Below are 21,996 nucleotides of genomic sequence, written 5' to 3'. Positions count from 1 at the left end.
GCCCAGCAGGCTGGTATCCGTGGTCACAATCACCCAGGAAGGTCTGTGAAAGCAAGTTCCATGGGAAAGGTGTTCCTGAGACAACCATCATGGAAGAGAGAGTCTCTTGTCGCCTGATCCAGAACTATTCGAGGAGACAGATCCGCATAGTTCCTGTTCCACTGTCTTAGCATGCATAACTGCAGAGCTCTGAGATGGAACCGAGCAAATGGGATCATGTCCATGGAAGCTACCATCAGCCCAATTACCTCCGTACATTGAGCCACTGATGGCCATGGAGAGGACTGAAGGGCAAGGCAAGAGTCGAAAATCTTGGATCTTCTGACCTCTGTCAGAAATATCTTCATTGATAGTGAATCTATTATGGTCCCTAAGAACACTACCCTTGTAGCTGGAACCCGAGAACTTTTTCCCAGACAACAAGATCTCTGTATGAGAGTTTAATTGTTGAAAAGACAGCGCCTGAACCAGAATGTCGTCCAGATAGGGCGCCACTGCAATTCACCTGAGACCGGATCACTGCCAATAGAGCCCCCAGAACCTTTGAGAAAATTCTGGGAGCTGTGGCGAGACCAAACAGAAGAGCTACAACCTGAAAGTGATTGTCCAAGAATGTAAATCTCAGAAACTTGTGATGATGCTTGTGAATGGGAACATGAAGGTACACATCCTTTAGGTCTATAGTTGTCATGAACATACCCTCTTGGACCAAGGGAAGAATGGAATGTATAGTTTCCATCTTGAAGGACAGTACTCTGAGGAACCTGTTTAGACATTTCAGGTCTAAAATTGGTCTGAAAGTTCCCTCTTTTTTGGGAACCACGAACAGATTGGAGTAGAATCCCAGACAAAAAAAGAAAGAAGTCCGGCAGCACATAGCAATAAAAAATCAATAAGCTTTATTCTTCACTCAGGGAATACAGGTATAACATGGAATAAACGTCTGACACGTTTCACGCCCCCTAGTGGCATTTCTTCAGAGACTACAGGTGTTCTGCGGATACATATTTAACCCTTTAATGTCATGTTACACACAAACATCTTTAAAAATTAAAAGTATATGCAAACATAAAATATGCCACAGTATGTATTATCTTAAGCTCTCATAATACAGTACGTCAAAGAAAGAAAGAAAATATAAGACATTAATGATTTTTGGGAACACTTATAATGTAAATCTAATCGCTTGGAATATATAAATTATGCTGAGTTAAACATGCTAAAATACTTAGCACAGTATATCCCAACGATTGTACCTTAGCTATCCAATAATGGAGTTATGTAAAATATACTGGTCCTAAATACAGCACTACCTATGCATGTATCTAAACTCTAAAGGACCTGCAATTGTCAATCATGTCAATACTAGGATCAAAATAAGCACTAATTTTGAAACATAATAAACATCAATTTTAGAATATATATACTGTCAAGTTAACTATCCTCACCAGATTTGAAATATGGTGTCCCACTATTTAACTAAATATATACACATACACATACAAGAAATGGAACCTGTATGAACACTGATCATGATTTAATGACCTGTGTTTAAATACAATCTGTATTGATATTTTGTTATTTAAATGTTGCTGTTATTAAAGCCTTATTCTATGTTCCTACTATTCTATGTATATATCAGGGGTTGTTTACACAAAATAACTTATATCCCATTCTAAATTAAGGCCATTGGGTATTCTGGTTTTAAGTTGGTAAATCCAGTATAGCTCTTTTTTATCTAGGATTTTATACTTATTTCCACCTCTTAAAGGGACCATAGCTATATCAATGATTTTCACCTTAAATTTACCCTCATTAGAAAAATGTGTGAGATTAAAATGTCTGGCTACTGTGGAATCTTTGCAATAATTCTTTACATCATTGACATGTTCCCTTACTCTCACATTGACCTCTCTGGTCGTTTTCCCTACATATTATATTTTACAAATATTACATTCCAATAAATACACAGCAAATGTGGTTTTGCAATTAACATAAAAGGTAATATGATATATATTCTCATCCACGGTAGACCTAAATGTATTAGTCACTTCCATCATGCTACATGTTAAACATGTTCTTGCTCCACATTTGTAACATCCTGTTTTCCTTAGACAATTATCCCCTCTGATTGCCATCACATTGGGAACCAAACTGTGAGCTAGCTTCGCAGCTAGCGTTACGGGTTTCTTAGATACAAATCTACAATTTGAAATATAGTTTTGCAAAATTTGATCCCCTCCCAGTATTGGCAGTTTTTTTTTCAATATTCTTACAATATCAGAAAATTGTTTCGTATATTCGGTTGTAAAAACAATATCATCAAATTGCAGAGAAGTGTCTTTTTCAACTCTGTTCCTGTTTTTTATTTTGCTGATTTCCAATTTTGTTTTCTCTAATTTAATTGGATCATAACCTCTTGCAATTAATCTCTTGGTAAGTTCATCTGCCTGCTGCAAGTATATTGAATCATCTTCAGTGTTTCATCTTAATCTAATGTATTGGCCCCTTGGGATAGCACGGATCAAATGTGGGGGATGGCACAAACTTGCATGAAGAATAGTGTTGCCCGCAGTGGTCTTGCGGAATGTTTTCGACACTATCTTCTTATCTGCCACAGCCCCCTCCAAAGTTATATCCAAGAAGTCAATACATTTATGATCATATCCTCCCACAAATTTTAAACACATTTCATTGTTATTTAGAAAGGTAAGAAACCTCTCAAACCTGATGTCATCTAAAGGCTCATCAATTATCATAATCAGATCATCAATGAACCTTTTATAGTAACATACCTTATCAGTGTGGACCTTATATTCGCTATTGTACATATGTTTTATCCCCCAAAAGCCTACATATAAATTAGCAAAGCAGGGGGCAAATTTTGCCCCCATTGCCGTACCACAGCATTGTAGGTAGAATTTACCATCAAAAATTAAAAAAATATGGGTAAGTACAAATTCTAAAATTGAACAAATGTACACCTTAACGTTGTCTTCATATGCAGAGAACTTATCCAAGAAATACCTTACAGCCATAATCCCCAACGAATGTGGGATAGAGGTGTAAAGTGACACTATATCCACTACTACCCAAGAGTAGTCGTTCTTCCATTTGATATCTCTAAGACTATCAAGAAGATGTGATGAATCTCTTAGATAGCTAAATAAACTTTTCACTATTGGCTGAAGTATAGAATCCAACCACTCGGAAAGGGGCTCAAGTAGAGACCCAATGCCAGATACAATGGGCCTTCCCGGCGGCCGTATAGGATTCTTATGCACTTTAGGCAAAAAGTGAAATAATGGTAATATGGGAAATTCAGGAACTAATAATTCTATATCCTCTTGTTTGAATAATCCCAAATGAATACCATCATCAAGTAACAATAACAACTCTCGTTTGAAAATTAATGTTGGATTTCCACGAAGTGGTATATATGTAGTAGAATAATTTAATTGGCGCAATGCTTCATCAAAATAGTCATTCTTATTCAAAACCACAATATTACCTCCTTTGTCAGAGTTTCTAATGACTATATCTTGATTGCATTTAAGTGAATCTAACACCAATTTTTCAACCTTATTTAAATTGCCTCTGACTGTTTTTTTGGTCACCCTGTGTAAGGGTTACTGTGCCTTTAATTCGTTCTTTCTTCTGATTGGGTACTTCCCCTTTAAATAGTTAGAACAACTAAGCATCATTGCTTAGTTATTCTAATCCGTTCCTTTGAACACCTGAGTACCAAGCCTCATTCTCATACCTGCAAGGTGAAACTTTCATCGCTGCTCGAGTAAGCTGCACCATTCTCAGCTCTCCTTCCCAGGACAGGATTCCTTCCAGTCATCCTCCATCTAACAACTATAAGTATACTGACCTGGCAAGCTTTAACTAACTTTATTATTTCTTCAGCAAGTGTTTACCCGTTTTTTCGTTATTATTATTCTTTTCTGCAATTGAACTACAGCTCCCAGAATTCCACCGGACTGAAACCGGAACTTCCGGTTTACACTACTCAGCATCTCAGCTCAGCACTAAACCGCATTGCTGACAGGCAAAAGGGAGAACTCTCTATGGGATAAGGTAGTAAATGTGACTAATCTCTGGAAGTACCATACTTAGCTGGGGAATAACATTCATATTCTTATTTTGCTATTTCGTAGTTTTAATAATCTTGTCTCTGCCTTCTAATTATAACAATTGTGGTTATCGAAGTTACCTCTGCAATATTGAACTCCTCAAAAGTTATCAATACTGCATTTCCTCTTGCCTCTCAATTCTGATGATTAGACCTTTTTCCTGCTACATAATAATTTTGCTGCACATTCTTATTTAACTCTTTATTAAACCATATAAAGTTTGGTTTTATTTCACAATCATTCTAGATAAATTCACTGCTGGATCAGATTGCCTTACAGTTATTGGGTATTCATTACCAGCAGTGAGACATACATATTATAATTCATCCTTAACTTGCTTTCGTTATATATTGCCTTACATAATATTACAAACAGTATCTGTAATTGTGTTCCTTTATTGGATAAACCTTACACCCTGTTCCTGCGATGGAACTGGAACACTTACTCCCTGAAAGGAAAGATCCTGGACACAATTTAAGAATGAGAGGAGATACCAGCCTCTGGGAGGAAAAGTCTTGAATTCTAGCTTGTACCCCTGGGATACAATGTCCACCGCCCAGGGATCCTGGACATCCCGTATCCAGGCTTAAGCAAATTGGGAAAGTCTGCCCCTACTTGATCCGCTCCCGGATCAGGGGCCGACCCTTCATGCTGACTTGGAATCAGCTGCGGGTTTCTTAGATTGCTTCACCTTGTTCCAAGACTGATTGGGCTTCCAAGAAGGCTTGGACTGTTCCTGCTTGGAAGAAGGAGGGGAAGGTTTACTCCTGAAGTTTCAAAAGGAACGAAAATTACTCTGACGTCCTTTCTGCTTATTCCTCTTATCTTGAGGAAGAAAGGATCCCTTTCCTCCTGTAATATCTGAAATTATTTCAGCCAAGCCAGGTCTTACCCTTGTAGGGGATCGCCAAAAGCTTGGACTTAGAAGAAACATCCGCAGACCAGGATTTCAACCAAAAGGCTCAGCAAACTAGTACAGCAAAACCAGACATTTTTGCTCCCAACTTAATGACTTGTAAAGAAGCATCCGTGATAAACATCAAAGCAATAAGCTGCCCGCACTGGTGACAGTGGCAATACACACAGCAGGCTGTCAATGGAGACCCTGGTGAACATACATTTTCTTTAGTAATGCCTCCAACTTCTTATCCATTGGATCCTTAAAGGAACAGCTATCCTCTATGGGAATTGTGGTTCTCTTAGCCAAGGTGGAGATTGCCCCTTCCACCTTAGGAACCGTCTGCCATGACTCCTTAATGGAGTCAGCTATTGGAAACATCTTCTTGAAAATTGGAGATGGGGAAAAGGGAATACCAGGACTCTCCGCCTCTCGTGCAATAATCTCTGTAGCACGGTCTGGTTCAGGGAATACCTTCACCGCAGAGGGGACATCAAAGTACTTGTTTAGTTTACTAGACTTCTTAGGGTTGACTACGACAGTCGTATCGGAGTCGTCCAAGGTAGCCAAAACCTCCTTAAGTAACAGACGGAGGTGCTCCAGCTTAAACCTGAAGGATACAACTTCAGCATCAGGAGAAGGAATTATACTGTCTGAGTCTGAGATTTCACCCTCAGACGCTACCCAAGTGTCTTGCTCCTCCGACTTCTGGGAGGAAGCACCCTGGATAGCCACAAATGGATCAGAAACCTTATTATCTGACTCCTTAAATTTCCTCTTGCACTTTCCCTGCAGCATGGGAAAAGCAGACAGTGCCTCAGATACCGCAGAGGACACCTGGGCAGCAATGTCTTGCAAAGAAACTCCTACCGGAGCGTGAGAGGAAACACAGGGCACTGCCTGTGTAGATGAAAAAGATTGGGATGCTTGAGGAGAAAGCAGCGGCATATCTGATACAGGAGGCACACAAACAGCATCTACCTTAGCTAATGATGGCTCAGGATCAAAAAGTCTATCTCTGTAACACAAAGTTTTTTCAATACATGAAGAACAAAAAGGTACTGGTGGTTCCACCTGTGCGTCAAAACATAAACTACATATAACATTTTGCAAAGCCTCTTGATCCATCTTTATCAGCAAGAAACTTAATAAAGTTAAAAAATAAAAGTCTTTATTTTCACCTCTAAATATTAATATTAGAATAAATGATACTGTTCCTTTAAATTTTGTTAAAAATTAACCGGAGCAGCAATCCCCCAGGCAACCCTCTACACCTCAACAATCTTGCTGAGGTGCCTACCTATCCTGCTGCCTGAGATCGATACCTTTACCCAACGATCCGGCTCTTCCACCGGAACTGTGACTATCAGTCGGCTGAGCGTAGTGTCTATAACAGAGCAGCCAATAGAAACTGCGTCACCACTCCGGAACTCACAGGAAGTGAGTCCGGAAAGCGGGCCAAAAAATGTCTGCCGCCTCTGTAAAGGAACCACCTCACCTTACTCAGGGGCGGTCCCCGCGGCCATTGAGACCAAAGTAAAAAAAAATTAGCACATCGCTTGGCTGTATAAAGAGAATATTGTCTAATACCACACTTCTTACATAGTCCTTGACCGGGTCTTTAAACCGGAGCTAAGGACACAGACTGAGCCACCAATAAAATTTAACTAAGAACTCCCCATCGCCCACAGTGCCTGCTAATCTGCCCAAGTAATTAACCCTCAATAGGGCAATGATACCAAACGTCCCATACAGTATTAAACTGCTAAAGTGCCAGATTTTCTCTCTCAAAAAAAAAAGAAAAAATATTCTTGGCACTTACCTGAATATCAATCTGTCCGGCAGAAGGACAGCTCACCTGGTTTGAGAGGACTCCATCCCTCACATGGACCTGTGGAGAAAGAAAGAACGGAGTAAGCTTACTCAGGCTTTCTGATTAGGGCAGCAAAAATGTTTGAGAAAATGCAGTGAGGACTGTACCCCACAAGTTCCTAATTGCTTAAAAACCACCACTGCCCTACTGAAGAGACTGACGTGGGCTACGGCTAGACCCCAAGAAAGATCAGAGCAAACCTACTCTGCTTTAAAATAATAAAATATTGATTGAAGAAAATTCTTGTCAGACACCGAAAACTTCACTTCCTCCTTGCACCACAGGCAAAGAGAATGACTGGGGTTTGTGGGAAGGGAAGTGATACTTAACAGTTTTGCTGTGGTGCTTTTTGCCTCCTCCTGCTGGCCAGAAGTTATATTCCCAACAGTAATTGATGATTATTCATGGACTCACCTTGTTATTAGAAAGAAAAACGCCCCTTTTTATGGGGTTTGGAAAAAAGATTGTCGGGGGACTATTTTAAAAAATTTCTATTTAGGGCATAAGAAATAATAATTTTTAATAAAAAAAATAGGTTAGTACAGTAAAAATAAGTTATACAATTTATTTGCATATACATTACAATAATTTATTATGGACCTTAAATAAACTTTGGAAAAAATAGCCTTGCATTTGCTTAGAAAATATATACCGCTATATTAATAAACATATTAAAGGGGTATAAAACCCAAACATTTTATTTTGTGATTCAGGCACTGATATTCAAAGCATCGATAACTTGTAAAAAAGGGGTTGGACCCACAAAGTGCCGATGAGTGGAGATGTGTCTCCCATAGGAAATAATAGGGATTGCGGCTTCTGCAAAAGTCCTCCGACATCGCCACTAACAGTATGTGGGGGGGGGGGGGAAACAACGACGATGTATTTGAAGTGTTGCTACACATCACAGAGAGTGTGCTCAAAATTCAACCAACAGAAAGCAAGGGCACCCTTATATAAGGAGGAGCCTTACATTCAAGCTTCAGTGTGCGGCAGTGACAGCATCAATAGTACTTTTAATCTTAGATAGAGTATGAAGAAACCTACTCTTAGCAAGAATACACAAATTAGCACTCTAGGTTTACAAATTCCAAAATCATGTATATAATTATACACAACAGCTTTTTGAACTTGTGGAAATAAAATAAAACTTAACTTCTAATAAATTGAAATATAAAATAGGAATATAATTAAAAAGTACACCTAAGTATCCTCTGGTAGTTTGTACCACTGTATATATTGTAATTTTTGGTCAAGTTAGAGAGATAAGTTGGGAACTCGTTATCTTTCGTAGTAGTATAACCTTTGTCAATATTATAAGCTTGCTGTACTATGGACAGCAAGTAGTGTAGGGGTAGTTTGCATTGGAGGGCTGTGGCGGTACAGCGGTTAAGTAGTGTAGGGGTAGTTTGCTGTGGCGGTATAGCTGTTAAGTAGTGTAGGGGTAGGTTGCAGTGGGGGGTTATCCCGATATAGAGGTTAATACGTTAGGAAAATTATTGCGATGGGCTATTGGCAGTATAGGGGTTAATAGGTTAGGAAGTTTATTGCAGTGGGCTATTGGTGGCATAAGGTTTGATAGGTTAGGAAGTTTATTGTGGTGGGCTATTGGCAGAATAGGGATTAATAGGTTAGGAAGTTTATTAAGTGGGTTATTGGCTGTATAGGGGTTAACAGGTTAGGAAGTTTATTGCAGTGGGATATTGGGGGTTTAGCTGTACATAGGTATATGTATAAGGCTTGGTGCTATATATTTAAAAGGGATCCTTTACTTTACATCGCCAATGTCGATGATGCTGCTGCTTGGAATATTTTGCCAGCATCGCCACCATTGCAATGTATAGTAAAACACCTCTCAGTGATGCTGCCTTTAAACAGTAATGTCGGCTTTTTTAACAGTTTGCCCGCTTTCTGGACATCGCGTTGGATCCCTTTTGAATATATCGCTGCCTTGCAGCACTTTCAATCATTGGATCCTTTGTTTGGTTATCAAATTTTCTATGTTCCCATGTTATTTTTTTTTTAATAGATACCAAATCCTTTATATACTGCTACACTGTTCTATACAATAAACTCAATATCATTTTGCTCTATGAACCTACTCACGATGCTCTTAGTACGCTCATCCTCCCATCTGCAGATTCATTCTTTCTGTGCACTGGTTCAGCTATAATGAAAACCTGGTCTGTTGGGGGTACTTGAGGACCGCGGTTGAGAAACAATGCTTTAGATTGTAAGCTTGAGTGCCTCTCTAACATTAGGCCATTTTGTATTAAAGTGTCCCTATCACTGATTGTGCTAAGAGTAGAGTATTCCTCTCTTTTTTAAGTTTGCAAATTTGAATACCTGCCCTTACTGTACTTTATAGAGTATGTACTGTAATGAATTTGTTGGTGATTTATAAGTAAACTTTAAAAATAATAACATTAATAATGATAATATTTTTCACATCATTTAAACACAGAAATGTGAAGAAAACAATGTTTATGCTCTGCAAGATTTAAGTAGACACCAAACTCTATTGAAAATACTTGCTTAGCTAATTTATTACACATTTCACTTGTGTCTGTGATGGACCAAGAGTCTACTTGTCTATGTGATGTCATTATAAAATGCACAAGAGATTGGTAGGTGTCTAAACACTGCTGGGTTTAGAGCATCTTCTGCTGTACTAAACCTCAAAGGTTCAACCACGTTTCACAGCAATTGATATATTTATTTATTTTTTCTTCTTTTTTTCTTTTAACTGTCATGTATCACAATTCAGACAGAAACATTGTCAACTAACACAGAGATAGGAAAATTGAATCTGAAATTATTATTTTTGTACAATGTTGCCTAACTTTACAGACACTATTGATAGCAGTACCCAAGCTCATTTACATCTGTTCACTGGTTGGTTACGGCAAATAATACCAGGTATACGGGATAAGTGTACTAAAAAGCTCCCAGATATGTCGTTGCTATTCTTTCCTTTATATGTGTCTTTATGGTTATGTATAAATGTCAACATGATTTGCCTCACTAGCAACACCCAGCTGCAGTTGATAAACTGTGTTACGTAATCTGCGTCAAATTTAAGTCACTTCTGATGCAGCTTTTGTGCCACTTCCTCTTATTTACCTCTTCCATATTTAGATTTAGATGTGTACGACCCAGGATGACTTGCAAATTGTACATTAGTTAAGGGATGTGTTTGACTCTAGCACCGCAGCTCTCTACCTGATTATTTAACATTAATATTTGCTGTGTGGATGTCGGAGACTCTCTGAATAGGATCAGCAGTTATTATTAATCCACACCTATATTAGTAGGGCCCCCTAGGCCTCAACCTACAGAATAACGATCAGAATATAGCCCCACTACTGTGCTTAGGTTAAATTAGCATATTAATGACCATATATGTTGGGGACATTTAAGTGGCTTGGGGTTATCACTCCTATTATGTTTCTTTTATTATGTAGAGCCAAAAGCTTTCTGCATCTTTCTTGCTGCTGTGACTGTTGTTCACTAACATCTGAACACTTACGATAACTACATGGCTTATGTTAACATGGTTTTATTCAGACTTGCCTTCGTTCGTGGAGATGAGATGTAGGGTAGCTAGTTTACCAATTGTAATTTGCTCAGGGAATCATGCTGCCAGCTAATACTATGACCCCTGCAAGGGATACTTGGCTCGCATGTGTTTGTGCAAAGTATAGAGTCTCTGCAACCTGCAATCATATCTAGTATGTTGTGCTGGGCAACATATTCAGGTATACATACTAAGCATATTGAGCTACAGTATTGTTTAGTTTTTTTTCAGTTTAGATTAAAAAGTTATGTAGCCATGCTGAACAGTTCCTATTGTTACAACTTAATCTGCCTTCGTCAGAAACACCCAGTTAATATACTGTGATGAATAACCACATTAAGCCTGAGTCGCCAACTAATAACAAGATCCCTACTAAAAATATTCGACTTACATATGTCTTTGCTAAGTATGGAGTCTCTACAACCTGCAACCATATCTGATTAAATTTATAGTATTGGGCTACATATTCAGGTATACACACTAATCATATTAACCTATAGTTTTGTTTTAGGTTGAGTTTAGTTTAAAAAGCTAAAAATGAGAGCGCGGGTAGCAGATAATGAGAAAATCTTGGTGAGCTTGTACAGTCACTATTTGCCATGTCTGTCTGGAATGAATTTTCATGTATTCTTTTATTATAACCCAATATACTGCATGTTATAGAAGTCCGCCTTATAGTCGTATACAGACATGAAACAAACCAGCTCATAGAGTTATTCTCCTGTAATCCATGTCCATTATTCTCATTTGTTGAGTATCATTTGATTTTCTTACAATATCTATTGTGTATGTATTAAGTGTGTTCTTACATAATTTCAACTTGACTGTAAGTAAATGTTTACATGTTGTATGCCCAAGCTCTCTCTAATATAATATAAGGTGGTTAGTGTTCTGGGACTTGGGGGGAGGGCTCGGGGATTAGTTGGGGATGAAAATGTAAAATGAGAGGGCTACACATATATAGATACCAAAAATGTCAATTGTCAGTAGCATCCGGATTATCTTAATTGTCATGTATTGATCTATTGAATCTCTGTTATGTCTTGAATAATATCGCCCCTAAGGGCATAATATACCTACTGTATTTGTGGATGTGACCTTCATGATACTGTGTTGAATTGTTGATTATTGTACTCATGTGTTGGCTCTCAATAAAAAGAATTTAAAAAAAAAAATTAAAAAAAAATAATACCAGGTATACACATTCCATTAGGAATTTGCAGGTGATCACAGAGGTAATTAGGCACCAGGGAGGTATTTGAAGGAGTGGGTATTTTAGAGCTCCTTATCAATAAGTATCTAACTAAAAATGGCCTAACTTCAGTGAATGCAAAAGATAAAAACAAAAAAAGTGGCTTCAGCACCGGTGTTGGAAAAGGCTTAGCAGTTAAGGGGTTAACAGATTTGGCATTCCCCATCATCTCTCTACAGGTGATACAAGTGCTGTTAAAACCTAAATATTTTAGAATTGGTGGGTGGGTAGACTCCGATTCCATTTGTCAGGTGGTGGGAAACCGAGGGAGGTGGAGCACAGTGGGTACACGCAAGATAGGACGTGCCATGGGCGGGACCGGAGACTTTATAAGAACACGTGAGTGAGGACTGGAGAGTAGAGTCAGAGTCTTACAGAGCTCTGATGGGTGGAAAAGTCATGTCGGAATATATCCGACATTGGACTGCAAGCGGTAAAACCCTTTGTCGGATATATTCTGACATAGGACCAGAAAGGGTTAACTAAAATACAGTATTATTAAAAAAAAAAAACATTGTGCTTTTAGGTCCGTACCTTTGTGGCACTTTTATTTTATTTCCTTGAAAAAGCTGCTAAGCGAAACGATCGTTGGATTTCTTTACTCTCCTGGGCGTCTATACACTTGCGGACACTCTTGTAGGAGGAGCCACTCCCATTTGGGTTTAGGTGGATCAGTGCAGCAGTTAAGTTTCTGCTGCCTGAATCCGCTGACATCCTGCAGTAGGAGCTGACTTTTGTGAGCAATATCAAGATATAAGGCTCCATTAACCTCTATAAGTTGTTGTGTATCGCATTTGTGACGTTTTTATTACATTTTAAATACATTTTTTATACTATATTCATCGTGAGAGTACTGTTTACCCACCAGTATAAAGTGGGTGTGCGCATTCCCCTGAGCTTGGTCGTAAGCTCAAGTACATGTGAGTAGGCATTTGGCCACAAACCTGATACATTGTTGATAACCATCACAGAATTACACTATGTTGCTATTTCTTTCTCCTTTCCTTTGAGAAATCTTCAAGGACAGAAAAGGCATAAGAGATACAGAAGTCTTCACAAGGAAAAACACATATCCTTATATGAACTTTTGTTTTGGGTTCTTTTTTAGAATCATCACATTTATATTCACATTTTTCTTTGATTGTGATGTTTGGTATATTTTTTATATTACTTTTATTTTATGAAAAAAACTGGACCTAAATATATCTTACTGTTTTTATATGGTGAAATAGAGATGCAATCTTGTCTGAATTAATTCAACTTGACATCTTGCCAAGTTCATTAAATAGGAAAATACATCTTTATGGACATTAAAGAAGCAGGAAGTTTTAAGCGAGATTTATTCAGTCAATACTAACAAGGATAAGTGAACCTAGGACAATTTGTCTTCAGGATAAGTAAAGAATAACACGTCATCCAAATTAGTCTCAGGAAGAATAAATGCAAATCTGCCAATCAGGAAATATATCATCTTTGGCTGTGTTCCAGAGGGATTATACATGTTAGCATTTAATATTTGCATGGTAATAACAGAATAATTAAACGATGGAAGTTTAGGAGGAGTAAAAAAGATTTATTTACACATTGAGAGTGCCTGAAAGTCTATTACTATTATTATTATCAGAACTAAATCTTAACAATAGATATTTAATAACATAGGAGTGTTCTATAAATAAAAAAAAATGAAGGGTGCTTTAAGCCCTACAGTTCTAAGCATGTTATTGTAACATGCTAAGGACGTGAGCTTCTAGGGACAAGAACATTATAGCTGATCACCTCTTCCTGCAAAGTGTTTCTGGTGATCAGGTTACTTGGGGAGGGGGATACTTAAAGGGACACAAAACCCCAAAATATCTTTCCTGATTCAGATAGAGATTACAATTTTAAACAACATTCCAATTTACTTCTATTATTTAATTTGATTAATTCTTTAGATATCCTTTGTAGAAGAAATAGCAATGCACATGGGTGAGCCAATCATACAAGGCATCTATTTCTACATTTTGTTGTCAACATATTAAACCTGTGACAGTAGATAGTTTTAAATAGATTTTTTTAAAGAAAAAGATTTTTTGAATTAAAAAACAACATTTTTTTGCCATCACTCACCAAAGACAAACCTCTCTTTCTGTACACAAGTTGTTTAGAATTTTTGGAGATATTTTAAACCTTGTAATTTAACAATTTCAGGATTAGGAGAATTCTTACAATCCCGTTAATGGAAAATATCAGCTATGACCACTTTCTTCTTATGGAAAACATTTCCAGCACTGTGCTTGCTTTCAGATGAAAATCGGACTATGCCCATATAAAAAGGGCATTCAGATTGTTTAAAAATTATCATGACGATTAATTTTCCACAGCTAAATAAATATTTTCCTTAGGCACTATAGAAAATGATCATTCTAAACACCACAATGTATGTAATACGGGGTTCTCCCAAGGACTGTTTTAACGGGCACACATCCCAGCTGATTTTAGTGAGCACCCGGCTAAAATGTAAGCCAATATAGGGCATTACATTTTAAACAACTTGTGCTTTATTCTCTTGATATTCTTAGTTGAAAGCTAAACCTAGTTAGGTGCATATGCTAATTTCTAACGCCTTGAAGGCTGACTCTTATTTCAATGCATTTGACAGTTTTTCACAGCTAGAGGGCGTTAGTTCATATGTATAGATAACATTGTGATCATGCCCATAGAGGGCACTGATTGGCTAAAATGCAAGTCTGTCAAAAGAACTGAAATAAGGGGGCAGTCTGCAGAGGCTTAGATACAAGGTAATCACAGAGGTAAAAAGTGTATTATTATAACTGTGTTGGTTATGCAAAGCTGCGGAATGGGTAATAAAGGGATTATCTATCATTTTTAAATAATACAAATTCTGGCATAGACTGTCTTTTTAAACTATAATTAGTTAAAGGGACACGAAACCCAAATTTTTTTTTATTTTATGATTCAGATAGAGAATACAATTTTAAACAACTTTCCAATTTACTTCTATTATCTAATTTGCTTCATTCTCTTGGTATCCTTTATTGAAGAAGCACCAATGCAGTACTGGGAGATAGTGAATGCACTGGGTGAGCCAATAACATAAAGCATATATGTGCAGCCACCAATCAGTATCTTCTGAGCCTATCTAGCTATCTTTTTTAACAAAGGACACCAAAAGAACAAAACAAAACAGATAAAAGAAGTAAACTTGAAAGTTGTTTAAAATAACATGCTCTATCTCAATCATGAGAGAAACAAGTTGTGTTTTATGTCCCTTTTATATTAAATGTTTCGAAGTGTATTGCACAAACTATTATTAAATACATTTATGATAAAATGCCATTTATTTGTGCTTTGGATAACAGAAATTGTTATAAAAAGTATTACACTGACCCCACCCAGCTACTTCATAATGCCACCCGGCTGGCAACATTTTCTAATTTTGTTTTCACACCATTTTGCCCAATCTTTGTGCCTTGCTAATTTCTTTTGTGAGGCGTACATTTTGGGTGCAGATCAGCTGTGGTTAAATCATAATTTGTGTAGTGTATGTGTAGTGAAAATTGCCATTTAGCGGATCCCATTGATTTAAAAAAAAAAAAAGAAGCCTTTATCATCTCTTCTCTCACACAGTTTCAGATAATTATATATTGCTGGCATTTCAAAAGAGAGTTCACATAAAATGCAATACGTCATTTTCTTTTGTCCCACTTTTATATGGTGCCAGTGCTGTCAGTGCTGCAACAGCTGTTATTGTGAATCAATGTTAAGTGACACGATGTAAAGTAAGGACAACCTGCATTTATTTTCCTAATACTATCCTCTTGGTGAACACTTTAATTCTAAAATAAGAAAAAAAAGGGAATGATATGACATAGTATTTAGCAGAAATGTATACAGCCAGGTGTATGTAATGAATAAATAAATAAATAAATAAAAGTATTTTCCCTTCGTAGGGAAATTTATACTCAGTATGTTTCTTCACTTTTCATTGTTGGGATGTAGGCTAAGTTGAAATATATATTAAACTCCAAATGAAATTTCCCATAAAGGGTCAGATTACGAGTAACATGTTAACAGTTACACGTGAGCAAAAAGGGATTTATCGTGGCTCTTGCGCTCTTCGGGTTTACCGCTCATATAACAAGTTGAAAGTAAACGTGCGTGCAAACACGATTTACGTTAGAATGATTACCGTGTCCTTAGAGCTCCTTAGAGCTTAACTGTTTTGGAAAACAAAAACATGTCACAACTCACATCAAAAATACATTACAGTTAGGCTCATAATAACACTATCTAATAAAAAAAAAAAAAATTTTTACAAAAAGTTAAAGGTTCAAAGATATGATGTCTCAGGTGAAAAAACAAGGCAGGCAAAGGGCTTTAACTATATATATATATATATATATATATATATATATATATATATATATATATATATGTATATGTGTGTGTGTATGTGTACCTATGTATTTATGTATGTATATTTGTATATACTGTATATATTTACAGACATTCATATATACACATATAATCAAATAAATACATATGCACACACATATATACATACATATATATATATATATATATATATATATATATATATATACTGTATATATATATTATATATAAGTCCTTTAACTTCTATGGGGGAATAAGTTAATGCACGCACTTCTAGTGGAGTTACCGCTCCACTTGTAATCTGGCCCTTAATGGGACACTGTACCGTAAACTTTGGTGAGTTTTTTAATTGAAATATCTAAGGTTGTTCATTGAAATCACCACCCTCTGTTCGCAAGAACATTCCCATTCCCATTCAAATGTGCTGGGTCTGCACATGTTCTGTGTCCCTTTTAGTTATGGAACTTTTCATTATGTGTGGTGGCTCCAGTGGCTACAACTGTCATTTCTAATACATTCAATATTAAACAGCTAGTATAATAATAAGAAATTCGGAGCACATCATTAAAGGGACATGAAACCCAAATTTTTTCTTTCATGATTTAGAAAGAGCATGCAATTTTAAACAACTTTCTAATTAACTTCTATTATCTAATTTGTTTTATTCTCTTAATATTTGTTGAAAATAATAAGCAATATCTGTAACTGTTTTTCCTGCAGTGCTTAGTGAGGTCTGAATGGGTTAATTTCTATGCAGGCATTTTTAGTCAGGAGGGGCCTGTCTTGCTTAAGGGCAATGTTTTATAGTAGCTAGTGTATGTCTCTTTATTTTTCTTCTAAATCTAATCCTTATCTATCCTTGTATCTAAACATTCAATTCCCTTGTTATCCTGGTAGGCCAAACATATGTGAGTATATGGATGGATGTATACCATAAATTAGTAAGCTTGTAGAATGATATGCTTTTTACACAGCTCTCTTTGTTAACATAAGAGCAGACATTAGTTCATCCCTGACCTTTGCCCTTTTTTGATATACGGTCAGACAGTCAAACCAGCTACTTTGAGGTATAGAACTTAGTGAATGGAATTGTGTCTAAACTGTATTTTTTTACTTATGTTATAATCATATTTGGTGGAAACTCTTGCATTTTAGCCAGCCAATCATAAACTGTATTAGCCTAGATATGGAGTTCAGGAATGCCCTGCCTCCTGTATAAATGTTTGGGAAGGGGACTGACCCCCCAGAGAAAACTTTGTATTCATTCTCTCCTCACTGCAGTGTGTTTTTCAATAAATGAACCCTCTTTAACCTGTCGTGGTCTGAAGAGTTATTCAGTCCAGGGTGAATATCACCAACACATGGTGTCACGAACAGGATGGCACAATCTCAGACACCAGTCCAAGTGGCAAAGACTTTCTGCTCCAGGGGCACTCATTTAAGACCGGTCTGAATGGTAAGAGCATTTGTTTGTTTTTAGTGTAACAGTAATTGAGTGTCTCTGGGTAAGGGGTCAGAGCTGTTTGGCGTTCTGGGTGACGCTATCCTAAGAGGCTCCGTTTATTGATTCATTAATGTTGTGTGTTGTATTGTGTAAATTGGTTTTGTAAAAGTAAAAAACTTGTGACCTAGGAGGGTGTCTATTAAAAGGCAACTGGGATTAGGAGACTGGGTTTACAGTTCTAGCCACCCCAACCTGACTGCACGTCCCACCGAACGTTAAACAGTCAGTGTTTGAATGCAAGAGGAACTGTGACAAACCTATATCCGAAACTGTGACCTGGCAGACACCCTAAAAGGACACATAGTTACCTGTTCTGATTATATGTTTAGGTAAACCTCTTGGATAAGTCCTGATTAGACAGCTTTATTTCTTGTGTGAGCACTGATAGTATTTCCAGTGAAGAAAATATTGTTAATCTTAGGAAGGGGCTATCCTGGGTAGACGTAAGACTGCAGCAGTCATTTAAGGGGACAGTATACACTCATATACACTCATTTTCATTTAACTGCATGTAATAGACACTACTATAAAGAATAAGATGCACAGGTGCTGATATAAAAATCAAGTATAAACTGTTTAAAAACTTACTCAGAGCTCTCAGTTTACTCTGTTGAAAAGGACATAAACAGGAGCAAGTTGGATTACGTAACTGATGGTATTCTCATAAAACTGTGGGGAGTCTGAAAGTCAGAGCAGTGTTATTTGAAAATAAACAAAACTATACATTTAAAAAAAAAAAAAAAAAAAAAAACTTTATGGGCTATTTAAATAGATCATCTACAAAACATTTATGCAAAGAAAAAATGAGTGTATAATGTTCCTTTAAGGGCAAACACGTGAGGTAGTGTTGCCAGGTTGGGGTGGAGGTTCCCCTGATACAATACAATTCTCTTTTGTTCTGTTTTGTTGTTTTTTGTTGTTTTAGTTTTTAAGAATTTGTGTTAATTGTAAGTAAAAACCCCAAGTGACATTTAAAAAAATAGTAAAAAGTAAAAAGTCAATTTAAAATGGGACATAGTTCCTCTAAAGGCTGTTCCACTAATCCTAAATGGCCAAAGGGTTCCCCAGCAGAATATATGAATCAACACCATGGCCCTTTTTGTAATAAGTACCATACTAAATGGTCCCGACTAACTCAAAACAAAGGGTGGCTCTTGGAACCTGGATAAAATAAATACCCTAAGTAATGTTTTAATAGAGGTTTCAAAAAAGAACAACCCTACATCAGAAGAGTGGAAAGCATATTTTAAATGGAATACTGAGGCAGTAAAAAGACAGTGTGAGTCGTTAAAGACTTCACTAGAGGATTATCAAAAAGAAATTAAAAACTTAAAATTAAATCTCCCAGTAAGGGAAGAAAAAGAGCAAAAAAATAAGAAAAGAGTGCAAGGGGTAAAAGAATAAAATGTTTCAAATGTGGAAAGGTGGGACACATGAGCAAAGATTGTTGGTCACTCCCAGCACTGCAGCACTAAAATACAGACACAAGAGCTACATGTAAGAGGGGTATAGGAATACTGATAGATGGACTGGTAAATGTATGTGTTAGAAAAGTTTGTGTTTGAATTATTAAAAGATTAAGTAATAAATTAGAACTGTGCTTTATATTCCTTAAGTGACATTTTAAGTAGGGTAAATCATGTTTCACACTTTAGAGGTGTGTAGGAGATGTTGAACCTTATTGGTTCATTGTTCTGTATGCGAAGGTAGATGTGTTATGTTTAGCCAATAAGGTTCAACATCTCCTACACACCTCTAAAGTCTGAGGAATCAGAAGGGAGCAAAGTGTTAACCAATAAGATCAGGGGAATATCGGACTAATACATCTAAAGCCATAAGAATAATAGAATTGTATAAAGTGCTAATAAAATCTGAAAATTATGGCAATATAATACAAGCAGATAAGATCGAAAAAACAAATTAACAGTATAAACCGTATGACCCGGAATCACTATGGAAACCAATTCCGGGATCAACATACGGGTAGTATTGGAAAGGGTATTTAAAGACCCTTAGATTAACATTAAACCAGTCTTGAAAAAGGTCTATGTTGGACCGAAACGCGTCGACTGGTGAGTAGCATTCCAATTATTTATCTATTAGAAAAACAATCTGCACTATTATTATTTCTTTTGGCAGAAGGAAGTAATAACCTGAGTGACGCTGGAGCTGAAAATAGTCTATTGACGCTGAAGCCCATACTCCACTGCAGGCAACTATATATCCTATATAGACTGATAAAGCACATAGAAGACAGGAATCACCCACATTGGGAAACACATAAACTCTGACTTTCAACAAAAGTTGTTTTTGGTTACACATTTTTATTTTTACATTTTTTCGATTTTTGACTTTTTAATTTTATATTTTTATTTTTTATTGCTCACATATTTTGGCGGTTGCAATCATGTTGGTCACTAGTGACAATTGAGGTTTAAATTTGAACACACATTGGAATATTTTTGCACCCATCACGGAAACACTGATTTGTTATTTACACTTTTTTTGGAATATGGACTGCATATTTTGAAGTTGTTTATTGTTTTTATTGTGTTATAAGGTTTCTTTGTATATTTGAAAATTCACATTAACCTGTCACAGAATCACCTTAAACAGAACACGCATCCTCATTTTTTCCGCTAGCGGAAACGGTCACTGATCCTTTACAGGAGCAGCTGATCGGCTCCACTCTGGTCACATACAACCCAAGGGACCCAGTATAAGTGTCTAACAAACATTATACAGACATATTTAGAAGCTAACAGTGACATATATCCTTAACATCCTGTCATAACTCTAAATAATATTATCGCAGATTGATCTGACAATTACAGTGGGTAGCGCTACTACAAGATCAGCCTGTACCTCTATATTCTTTGTGATATATACCTATCCGGTAGAATTGTTATAGCTAGTAACAATACTTAAGGTATCTGTTTCCAGAATGTTTTATTAATATTTTTTATTATATATATCATTTTTTATTAATATTTTTATAATCAGCATTTTGCAAGGATTTCCTAAGAAGTATAACCGAATATTTCAGGTTTTTACATTTGTACTTTTATAATTGTAAAATATTGTATGGATTTGTAATCAATCCACTCTGTTTATCGCATATGCATAAAGTTTAGATACGAATGCCTAAATCCTCAAAGCCATCTCAGAATAAGCACAACTGAATGGTTCAGATATTGAGGTTTTTTACATTTGGACTTGTATTCTTACCCATTGTAAAACATTGTAAAACACTGTGTGGACTCGTAATCAATCCACTCTGTCTATTACTTAACATTAAGTTTAGATACGAATGTTCTAGATCATCAAAGCTATCTCAGAAGTATTGCAAAGAATTTATGTTTTGTGAAATTGTTTTTAATTTGTAATAAATTATTTGTCTTAACCCATATTGTGAAGGAATTGGTTTTACATTCTGAACCCAGCCGGTTCGCTGGCGCTTTGATACTTTCCGACTGTTTAAGAAGAATGCAGACTGTCAGTTCTTGTTAGACAAAGCACATATCCCCTTGTAAATATAGTTAAAAGCTGTAATGATTACTTTAGTTGGGAATAAGGGTATATCATACCACATATTAGAACCTTTGAGTGTAACTGTAGGTCCTGAAACAGAATGACATGTTCCAAAACTGTTCAATAATGTATTTAGAAAAGACTTATTGTGTAAACTAGGGAAAGTTTTTCTTAATGTGTCTAGAGGGGAACAAGAAAGTGTATAGCTGCCTTGGAGTAATAATTGCAGAATCTATGTGTTAAAGATTTGTGACTAATAAAATCGCCAGGGGGAAAGTTTATTGAAATTGACTGTGTATTTGACATTTTTATTGTTTAAAAAATAAAATAATAAATGGTCCATTTGTTACCCATTCCCCAGTTGTACATGATCAACACGGTTGTGTTGATAAACTTTTTTTTTTACCGCTGTGATTACTTAGTATCCAGATCTTTGCAGACTGCCCACTTATCTCACTGCTTTTTTATAAACTTGCAATTTGACCAATTAGTGCTGACTCTTGCGTCAGTGAATGCTGTATAGGTAGCACAGTTTAACTAGCAGTGCATTAGCCTTTCACAGCCAGACAGTGAAATAAGAAGCGGCCTACAAGTTCTTAGAAATCAGCGCCTATGAGCCTGCCTAGTTTTAGCCTTTAACAGGGAATATCAAGCAAACCAAGCAAATTTGATGATGAAATTAAATTTTAAAGTTGTTTGGAATAACATGCCCTATCTAAATCATTAAAGTTCAATTTTACTGATCCTTTAAAGAGAAAAATAAATTACCCTGTATTCTACAATACCCCCTGTGTAAAATGCTGGTGACTATTAGTTTTACATTG

This window comes from Bombina bombina, chromosome 5 (assembly GCF_027579735.1).
Source record: "Bombina bombina isolate aBomBom1 chromosome 5, aBomBom1.pri, whole genome shotgun sequence".
Classification (NCBI taxonomy): Eukaryota; Metazoa; Chordata; class Amphibia; order Anura; family Bombinatoridae; genus Bombina; species Bombina bombina.
Note: the sequence above shows the minus strand (reverse complement) of the source record.